The sequence below is a fragment of the Amblyomma americanum genome, chromosome 8 (genome assembly GCF_052857255.1).
Source record: "Amblyomma americanum isolate KBUSLIRL-KWMA chromosome 8, ASM5285725v1, whole genome shotgun sequence".
In the NCBI taxonomy this organism is placed as follows: Eukaryota; Metazoa; Arthropoda; class Arachnida; order Ixodida; family Ixodidae; genus Amblyomma; species Amblyomma americanum.
This window is the reverse complement of record NC_135504.1, coordinates 66936944-66948174: the sequence shown is the minus strand read 5'-3', so window position 1 is coordinate 66948174 and position 11231 is coordinate 66936944. Positions and strand designations below refer to the sequence as shown.

The window sequence follows — 11231 nt, the reverse complement described above, 5'->3', positions numbered from 1 at the left end:
GAATGAAGATTATACATGATAGCACACATTGCAGGAATCACACAAAACTAGTGAAATTAAAAAGAAAAGAATTTTACTACAGATCAACAGAAGCGAAATTACGCAGGTACATGTGGCACATCGGACAATACAAACAATAATTTTCACGATAAGAGAACACATTTATACTTGTCATTCGTTAGATAATTATTTCATACTGAACGCAGCATATATCATAAATGTTGTTTGCTGGAACTCAGCCGAAACGTAGGCACAACTGATTATTCTGGAGAATGTGTGGTATAATACAGTGCTTTAAGGTGCAGCAGGGCGAGAGTTTGAAGAGTAGATAGGTGTTTTGTACATCATATTTAAACTTCCCTGTGAGTCGTTATTTATACCGGTGTAATATCGTAATTATTTAAGATTTATAGAAAAACATTTCTGGTTTCCTTGCAGTAGATCCATATGGTTTATTGTAGATGTGCTGAAAGTAATATCGCGGACAAAATTGCCCAGGACCCACGATCGCCATCAAAAGCATCTAGCTTTGTTATCACCTGGTGGCTGTAGATCATACTCGAGGTGATGAAACTTGTTTTCGACTCTAAAATGTGTGCTAGTGTCATCCGTAGAGCAAGAGCGTACTTGGCGCTTACAAGCTAATAACATTGTCCTCGAGAATTTTGTCCCTAGTAGTACTTCTTAGCCGGGAAGTGAATGCACTGTAAATTTGAGCAAGAGGCTGTAGCCCAAACTAAATGATAATTTTGTTTAAAGCAGAAACCTGTTTTATTAACAGTAAGCAGAAGATATCTAATTCGATATATAGTATTTGTAATTTGTGCTAATTTCTTAGTTATAGAGAGGATTCACCTCATACCGAGTCACCTATAATGGTCGACTATATCTATCTTACGCGAATTCATTATAATATATTCGTATACTATCAGGAACTTGTTTTCCGTCCTCAGTATCACTACCTTATCTATATTTGCATTTATACGCATGATATTCGGTGGCAACATGACGCAGTAATACAGTAATGATACAATGAAGGAAGCCGCTAACACACAAAAGCTTTGAGGCCTAAGCGTATTCACATGGCTTTGTATCGACGACGAAGTGAACGTGAAGAGTGTAGACGCAGAATGAGGCAAACAACAACAACAACAACAGAAGCTGGCCGGACTGGCCATGTTGATGTTTCCGTCCCCGCGTCACAGGACGCGGTATATAGACGTGTTCAGTGCGTGCTGGGTACGTAACATCATAAACTATTCCCATATGCTATGGCCGATGAAAGAAAGTGGCCGTAGTCCCAAGCCGCAGCACAAATGTCCGTTAGACTATCATGTTTCAGCTCATCCAGCATAGTGTCATGAGCACACGTTATAAACAACGTTTTGTCTTCCTCTATGTACTTTAGTTATGAATTTTTTTGTAAAAAAATGCGCTACGCTTAAGAGCCATTCTTTCATTATCAGACGCCGTTGCAACAAACAAACGATCCCTTTCTGAGAGCGAGCCACAAACACGCCTGGCAAAGTGCCCGACAGTTGTCTCTGTAATTTCTTTCCGCCTTTCTGTCCGTCATCGAGGCGTCTCTCCGCGTCTCAGCGTTCTCCGGTTTTTCCACGGTCAAAAGGGAGCGTCATGTTGGTCCACGAGTGATTCCAAAGTTGAAGGAAAAAAAAAAGAAACACAACAAAACACGTGGCCATTTGCGTAGACAAGGAACTCCCGTGCAATCGCTACGACGGCGTCCTTCTATCCAGCTTGAATGTTTACACCTTCGTAAGGCAAGGCAAATGCTTGCGCTACTCGGCCCGCGTATATTCTTGTGCATTATCCGATGCGGTACGGTCTGAAAACATCGCGTATTCCAACACTTACAGCAGTGGCAGCTGGCCTGTTTGTATTGACTGTATACAGGTGCGTACTCATTCCTGCCTTCTTGTAGGCTTCCTTGTTAAGACGTAAATTAGTAAATAGTACCTTTTCTCGCATTTGAGATGATGTACGTAGATAGCGTCGATGCAAAGAGCGCTGTGACAGAAGGTTTCAGACTGGGCGTTTAGATGAAGTTGATGACGTCGGGTCGAATCGGTATGCTTGGATTGTTTGCTTCATTACCAGCAATTCGGGACATGCGCTTCAAGTTCCCTTGGCTACCACCGCATAGAGCATCACTTGGAGCATTCAAAAATAGCGCGTTGACGTCATCAGTGAAGAAAGAAAGAAAATGACCTGGCAGCTGCCATTGTAGTTGCATAGGCCGCTAGGCTTAGCGGCACTAGACGGGTGTTGTGCCGAATTCCAATGGTGATGGTTGGCCACATGTAAACGGCAATAGGTCAAGCTGAGCGGCTCCAGGGTCAGAAATACATAGTACTAAAGAAGGGAGTGGACTGACTTCCCAGCCCCCCCCCCCCCTCCCCCTAACTTGCAGTCATGATTACCTGCAAGGTAGAACTGCATCAGGAGCCGATTTGCCTCTCACGCGGTCGCGCATTTGTCCTGACTCTCTGGTTATGAGTTCCTCTAAACAAGCAGTCCTCGCTCTGGGTGACTATGCTCAGCCCGGCTCTTGACTTGACTGGGGAAATATTCCCGAGAATGTGAGATACCAACTCACCCCTCGTAGCAGTTGAAAAGCCGTTCACTCTGCTGTGATGGCATTGTTTCAAGCTAATTTGTGTGATTATTGAGTGTATTTAGTAATCTATCCAATGGCGTCAAGACCTCCTGGATGAAAGTTATCAGCTAGCAGCGAAGTAGCGCGTCTAAAAGTTGTAATTTTGAAACGTCAGTCTGATTTTAACTGTTTTCTGTCTTTGTATGCTTGTGCGTCATAAGCAATTTGGCAGTTTTTTTTTATTCTCGCGCAGTTCTAGGAGAAGTTGTAAACGAGGGAACAGGAAAAGTTGTCTGCCTAGCAACGCTGTCTTAGCGCTCCCAGTTAGGAAGACTTCAATAAAGAACTCGAGGAAAGCAAATGTACCTAATTATAGAAGCGAGTGTTCTATGGTCGTACTGCATCCAATTCTCGATTGCTGCGACTACACGCTGCGACTAGACGCTGCGCAGTTAGAATTTGTTTTCATCGCGCTTTTGCTTCGGTGATAGCATAAAGACGCTAGAATCGTCTATGATGCCACCCAGGTAAAACCCCGATGAAAACAAATTCGAACAGCGGGGCGTTCGTGTTTCTTTCCATCGCGATAGTATACGCACCCTGGACAACACTCAGTGTCCCCTCTTTTTGCTGCTTTTTTGTGTTGATCTTTGAAGAACTTATTATTCCAGTGATCGGGACCCTGATTTGCCTAGAGTTCCCGATGTTAGACGGTGCGCAAACTTGATTTTTCGAATTTAAAATGCGCACTGAGAAGCAATAGGAAAGTTGAAAACAGGCGGGGTGAGGTTGCGGAGCGCTATGTTCTGAATGATCCGCTCAGAAGGCGAGCTGCGTATCTTGTGGGCATGTTCTCTCGCGAAAAGCGAGGCAAATGTGGTAGCGCTGTACACTTTGTGTACTGGTGTGCGCTCAGAGAATGCCTAGTCCCGTAACATCGCACACAACAGCAGCTTACAGCTTCCACGTGGGCGCTTACAGGTACGGTTCTTCTCCCCTTTCTAACATTAGCATGTTCCTTAGAGCCAGGTAAATATTCAAATTTTGTCGCACCTTTCATTTTGTATGCTGTTAATTCCGTGTCAGTGGAACCATGTTTTAAAACGCGTCATTAACATCTGTTCTAGTGATGACCATCCCGGCTATGTAACCGGCATGTTTTGTCCAGCTAAGGTTTCAGGTTTTCATGTTAAAGTACATGTCAAAGCAATGATGCATACATATCCGCCCTACTATGATGGGATCTCCAAATTGCAAACAAATCAAAAAAAAAAAGTAAAGTTTCAGCACCCTTTCAATACCGTTTACTTGATGCTTTTTTTTAAAACCGTCGACAAGCTGGCTAGAGACGAAGGTAACAGATAGAAAGTCAAGAAATCAGTTTAGAAGACTCGAGATACTGTAAAGTTCTTGGGATAGGCAGCGATATCAGAGTGGTGTTACATTAAGGCAAGCGGCAACGGCATGTTAACTTCATTGTACGGCAGTGGTCTCTAGTGCAACAAGGTGTTGATTAAAAGGAAGATTGGTCCCTCTTAAAGAATATAATCTTGAACATTTCTCCCGTGCGCACTGCCTCATGTTGGCAAAAGTAGTACGCAAGCCAACAGCCACCGAAGCCAAGGGAGGCGCAGGGGAATGTTTTTTATTTGTGGCGTTGACCAATGAAAAATTAGTATAGTGTGATTGTTTTATGTTAATCGATTAGCAAATGGAAAAAAATGCATCTACATGCCCTCAGTGGGACCCGAACCAAATATTTGCGTCTGTCGCATACGATTCACGCGGTCCATCCACTATCTAATCAATTATCTTTCAGCCATAAAATGATCCTACTGCTAATTTCTCGCTGCTGAATAGCTTAATTAAAAAAACACGTTCACTTATGCTTTACTTTGTTTCGCTGACTGTCGGGTTCATAATACATATGTCATAACGAGCCTCTAATTTGCACACCCTTTCCATCATGCACGTGCACGGGCTGTGCGATGTCAGTGCACGTTAAAGAGTCCCAGCTTGTCGAAATTAATCTGCAACCGTGGACAATGGCGTCTCTCATAGCCCATGCGATGCTTTGCAAAGCAAAACTCAACAAACTACCCAGCTTCCATCTACTGAGATCGCTCTCCTTCCACAAGTCCAGCTTTCTCAGGAAACATTTTGAAAATTGGTAAATTGTTGGATAATGTTATGGAAATATTGATGGTAATTATCCATTGTTCCGATATATAGAAAAATATTTCTTCCAGTGTTTCCAGCGATCGCATCGAACAGTGAAGACTCATAGAAAACCAATAGGAACGCTTTTGAGGATAGAAAAACTTGAACAAAAAATACAAGACTGCTGTCGGGTGATGTGCGGATATATTGATTGTTAAAGTGAAATCTTACAGTGTATGAAAGAATAAACGGCTTCCCGCTCAAAAATGCTTTCATCCAGAATTGATGGGTATGAACAGCTCTTTCTCGATTCTTTTCGGAATATAGAGCTAACGCTAGGCATATGTCTAGATTTGTACAAATATGTGGTATAATTAGGCTGCTTGTTTTTGACTCTTGATTTAAACAAAAAGATAAGTGAAATGAGTCAACATTCACATTCGATGTACCTTTTTCTCTCTGCGACAGCCCTATAGAGAGCGCGCTGATACAGTTGCTTTGTGGCCTGCCAATCAAATGCGCTTCAGTTAAAAATGCGAAAGCTGTATATGTTTATTTCGCCTAAGTAAAAAGTGTCCGCAAAACGTGTCTGCAAATTTGGTCGGCATGATCCTGTCGTCCTGTATGGTTAGATGTGAAAAAGTTTGTGTAAGTTAGTGTGTGAGTATTTCTTGAAATGGGAGAAATTTGTTTGACGATTTGTGATTATTGAATTAATTCAATTGGTTTATATTAGTAATTATTGCGTGTGAAGCATATTTTGTGGGAATGTGTGGATAAAAAAACAGTGAAAAAAATAGAAAATAAGAAATAAAATAAATAAAAATGAAATTATAAAGTAAAATAAAAATAAATAAAATTAATAACGTAACCAAATTTCAATAAAAATGAAATAAGAAACAAAATAAAAGAAAATAAAAACAAATCAAAGGTACCAAAATATTAAAATGTAATAAAAGCTTAAGGAATGAAAAATGGAGGGACAAAGAGAGTAAAAAACAAAGGCCTTCGCATTTCCGCTCTTAAGCAGACTTAAGTGCAATCCTGTAATTAATTCTCGTGCCAGTCAGTCGTATTTTCTGCCTGTCATGATAATTTTATTCGCAGATGTTGGGCTCACTTTTGAGGTCTGCGTAGTGTTTTACAATATGGCCTCAGATGGAGACAAGTGCTACATCGTAATTACGCTTTTTAATGTCTTGTTTAGGCATCGGCGTCCTTGGCCGACGTATTTCCTTTGCCCACGATAGTGGCAAAAAATGTACGAGTCCTTGCTGACAAGAAACAGCACAATGGAGCATGACAGATTACTATTGGCAATATATTTTGAGCGTGACACTTGCGTTAGTAAGTGAACTCTGATGCTGTAGCGTCAAGCGATTCTATACCTGCACGATTAAGATTGCAGTGTTATGGGTCTTAGTTTTGGTGCAGTTGTGCCTTGGTTTCTGTTTTTTTTTACTGTTTTAACTTTTATTTTGGTTACTTTTGCTTCCCCATCCCATTTCATCTACTTTCCTGTTTAATGCGCAACTGCACTAAAATATCCCAGCCGCGATTCAGCGTCTGCAAACTTCTTGCGATCTTAATCGCTCAATGGTGATTACTTAAAAACGCACCATTGGCAAGCTTAGCACAGTGTCCCCTCGGTTATAATTTAGAGCCGTGTTGGTTCCCTCGCGTATTTGAAAGATGTCGCCGGAACAACCTATGACACGTCTACCACGCAAACCGTTGTGCAATGGACAGCCTGCGCACATTTATGCTGACGCAAGTTTTTTTCATTGCTATATCATAACTTACATTTCTGTGCTGAAATTTTTTGACCACACAGATTTTTGACCAGAATAGCCTTTTTTCCTTTACGTGTTCAGCGTTCGGTTTGTCTGCACATGCCTCCATGCCTACACGCGCTATTAGCAAAACGCAACCAAATCAAGCAGCCGAAGTCAATCCTTTCTTTTGCAATTCACTAATTGCGCAAGCTTGCATAACGAAGCGCGTTTTGACTTCCTGCCCGGACCGATATATCGCAGGAGCAAGCCAAGCCGCCATCATGGTGTCAGCATGGTACCTGTTGTGTCTGCCACTGGCAGTTGTTGCCCTTTTGGTGATTGTGAAGTTCTACTGCATGGCCACCGTAGGCAGGTGCAGATCAACACGTGACATGTCCCGAAAAACGGTCATCGTTACGGGGGCAAACTCAGGTAACAGCACCCGTTGCTTTCTCAAATTGTCTCTTCACATTACTTCAATTCGTCGAAAAGGTTGGCGGCAGGCTGTTGTGTCTGAGGTATATCTGTCTGGCTTGACAAACTGAGCAAGTAACAGCATTGTATGATATGATATGACTTTGATAAAGAGGAAACCCTTTGTTCAATACCGCCACGCTCACGCTTCTATTAAAGAAAGCTGGATCTCCATTAGTACACGTTTAATTCAGCGCTAGTAAGCATTTAGTGGCGTAACAATTGCTTCTGAAGAAGAGGTGTGAAAAGCAAATTTCATGTGTGAACCACGATATAACCCTTGAATAATTCTATAACTCCTGCCGTGATAAAATAACCGGCTGATGGCTGCTAAAAGAGCCTCAAGAGTGCTGCACATACTGAAGGCGCGGAATTTACCTGATTGCCTTTCTTTTCAAGGCCTGCCTTTCTTCGATTTCCTGATTTGCAACAAAACCTGGGTGCGTGCCGTGCCTGAAATTCCGGAAAGCGCCCAGCTGGCACTGCCTAGCCAAGCCGCCTATCGCGTATTGTTCTACAGCCAATCAGCCATTCTTTTTCATTCGCACGTCATGGATGACGACAGCCCGCTATTTTTGAATGTTCAAAGCCACACGCTACGTGGTGGCAGGCGAGGGAACTAGAAGCACTTGTCACGAATTTCTGCTAATATCTATAATGATATTGCCACGGACCTGGCTCGAGCTACCTGCGCGCTAAGCCGTGACGAGGACGAAGTGGTCGCGTTCGCGTGAGGCGCGCTCGAGCTGGCTCTGTTCTGGGCGATTAAAAACCTCGGCCGTTCTGCGGTCCCCCTCTACGTCTACGACTGTTCTCCGTCTGGCCTGTGACATCTGGTGGAGGTCGCTTGGGTATTCTCGGCTGATGCTCCATCCTTCCTCGGAGAGCCTAAGCACAAGCCCGGTGCCTCTTGTGCGAACCCCCGTCCATCGTGTCAGCCGCAGGCTCCGCGGCTTGTCTCCAGAATTCGGACTCCAGCCTCAAGAGAGCGCACCCATGGCTACGACCACGGCAGCAAGGTCAGACAGCGCCCCGTTCATACCTGCTTCTTTTGTGAGCCTGCAAAATCCCCGGATCCCGAAGCCCTTTCACGGCGGATACTCGGAGGACGCCCAAGACTGGCTTGATCAGTTCGAGCGCGTTGCGCGTTTCAACGGCTGGGACGACAGTGCTAAGATCCGGAACGTTTACTTCAGCTTAGAAGACGCCGCTCGGATCTGGTACGAAAACCGCGAGACGAGTCTAACGACGTGGCAGGACTTTCGTCGCCAGCTGTTGGAGACTTACACCAGCAGCGATCGCCGTGAACAGGCCGAGCGTGAATTGACCGCTCGCATTCAGCTACCAAACGAGAACGTAGCGATGTACGTGGAGGAAGTGACGCGCCTCTGCAACCGAGCGGACCCGACCATGACGGAAGAGAAAAAGCTCAGACACCTGATGAGAGGCGTGAAAGAGCAATTGTTCTGCGGTCTTGTGCGAAGCCCGCCCAGAACAGTAGCCGAGTTCCTCTCCGAGGCTGTGCTCATGGAGAGGGCGCTCCAGCAACGGTACAATTTCTACGACCGGCAGCTAAACCCTATCTCGGCTCTACACCCCCTGGATGCTGCTTCGGGGGCCAATACAAGCTCCCTTCGGGACATCGTGCGTTCTGTGGTCCGTGAGGAGCTGCAGAAACTTCAGGGGATTTTTCCTGTGGACTCTCTGACTAGCGCCATTCGGGAGGAAGTTCAGCAGGCGCTCAGATCGCCCGTCGCTCCAGTAGAGCCGCCACCACAGCCAGCTGCTTGGCCGCCAGCGACGTATGCGGACGTGCTGCGCCGTCCTGCGCCGGTTCTCTGCGCGCCACCGTATGCCCCTTCGGTAGTCGCAGTACACGCCGAGCAGCCGGTTCCCTACTGGCAAGCTCGAGGACAGGCGCCGAGGAAGACCGACATTTGGCGTGCGCCAGACCGACGTCCCCTGTGTTACCATTGTGGCGAGGCTGGTCACATCTTCCGGCGGTGTCCATATCGGCCTCTGGGATTGCGAGGCTTGTCTGCAGGTAGTCCCCGTCCGCGGCATGCCGAACAGCCTCAGGAGTTTGACGAATACGTCACCCGCCGGCGTGGTTCACCACCTCCTCCGCGCAGAACGCCCGGATCGCCCTCACCTCGCCATCCGTCGCCTCATCAGTCCGGTTATGGACCTGGTGCACAGCGTGGGTCCTCGAGCCCGCAACGGGAAAACTAGAACAGGCGACCTTTGGAGGCGAGGCCGCCGAACGCCGTATTGCCGAAAAGCTTACACCAACGCGCCGACTGACCCTTCCCGAATCGACGACCACGATACCGATGACGACGACGACGACGACGAAGACGGCGCCGACGACTGGGTCTGGTAAGACCAAGGTCTCCCTTGGCATACCCGTGCTGATTGACTCTAAGGAGGTTGGCGCACTAGTGGATACGGGTGCGGACTACTCGATAATGAGCGGTAGGATGGCTAAGGTGCTGAAGAAAGTTATGATGCCGTGGGCAGGGTCACAGATACGTACGGCTGGCGGCCACGTGGTTACGCCGCTCGGAATGTGTACGGCAAGAATTACGGTGCGCGGATGCACGTTCGTGGCAACGTTCCTCATTTTGCCTGAATGCTCACGAGACGTCATTCTCGGTCTCGACTTTCTTCGAGAAAATGGTGCGACTATAGACCTTCGAAATCGATTGGTTACATTTTCAACTGAACTCGCTGCCACCAAACCCGCCCCCGAGAATTGCAGAGCCGCACTGCGTATATCCGACGATGCCGTAACGGTGCCTCCACGGGCGAGTATTCTGGCTAGGGTCACTTGCGACGCGCCACATTGCGGACAACGTGTTGTTGAGCCAAATGTCTCTCTTTTGCTCACCATGGGTGTTTGCGTAGCAAGAGGGCTCGCCTTTCGATCTGACGGTCGCACTGAAGTCCTCGTGACCAATTTCAGTAATGAACACCGCCATTTATTTGGTGGCACAGTCATCGCCCACGTCGACCCCGTCCAAGAGGTGGCTGAGTGTTTCGCATGCCTAGAAGACACGCCTGGTGAAGTTGACGAAGAGGCAGTACGCGCCGTTCACATAAACGAGGGCCTCCCGCCCGCAGAAAGGCAGCAATTGCAAGAATTGTTGCTGCAGTTTAAGGACTGCTTTACCTCGTCGTCTAAGGTACGTCAGACGCCCATCACTAAGCATCGGATAGTCACGCACGATGGCGCGCGCCCAATACATCAACAGCCTTATCGCGTATCTCCCCGAGAGCGGGAGGCCATCCAAACGCAAGTGAAGGAGATGCTCAATGACGGCATAATCCAGCCATCGAATAGTCCCTGGTCGTCTCCTGTCGTTCTCGTAAAAAAGAAGGATGGCACGCTGTGCTTCTGTGTGGATTACAGAAAACTTAACAGCGTAACAAAAAAAGATGTCTATCCGCTACCTCGTATAGATGATTCCCTCGACAGACTGCGCCAAGCAAAATACTTTTCTTCGGTAGATCTGCGCAGCGGATATTGGCAAATAGAAGTTGATGAGAGGGACCGGGAGAAAACCGCCTTTGTCACCCCGGACGGCCTCTATGAATTTCGTGTGCTCCCTTTCGGACTCTGCTGTGCTCCAGCAACGTTCCAGCGAATGATGGATACCATGCTCACCGGCCTTAAATGGCAAACATGTCTAGTATACCTGGATGATGTAATCATTTTTTCAACAACGTTTTCGGAACATTTGCAGCGGCTCAGAGTGGTGTTAGAAGCCGTCCGATCAGCTCATCTTACTCTAAAGCCGCAAAAATGCCATTTTGAATTTACTGAATTGAAGTTTCTCGGGCATGTCGTCAGCTCCGAGGGCATCCGGCCAGACCCTGACAAAATTTCTGCCGTCGCGGACTTCCCGGTTCCCACTGATAAAAAAATTTCTAGGCCTTTGTTCGTACTACCGACGTTTCATAAAAAACTTTGCTATGCTGGCCAGTCCTCTGACGCGCTTGACACGAGATGAGGAGCCATTTTTGTGGGGTGCCGAGCAGCAAACTGCTTTTGACGATCTACGACGTCGGCTACAATCACCACCAGTACTAGCCCATTTTGACGATGATGCCGCCACTGAAATTCACACGGACGCCAGCAACGTCGGTCTTGGAGCGGTTCTCGTCCAGCGTCCGAACGGTGTCGAAAAAGTAATCGCTTACGC

The 11231-nt window shown here is 46.7% G+C and overlaps 1 protein-coding gene across 1 annotated transcript in view; it reads left to right on the top strand.

Annotated features, from left to right (window-relative positions):
• Positions 1 to 1809: 1809 nt before the first annotated feature.
• LOC144101845 (retinol dehydrogenase 13-like) overlaps positions 1810 to 11231 on the top strand; it is a 28340-nt gene continuing 18918 nt past the window's right edge. The window contains exon 1 of the mRNA XM_077635066.1: positions 1810 to 1914. The gene's annotated coding sequence lies outside the window, so the exon portion shown is untranslated. The remainder of the gene's footprint in view (positions 1915 to 11231) is intronic.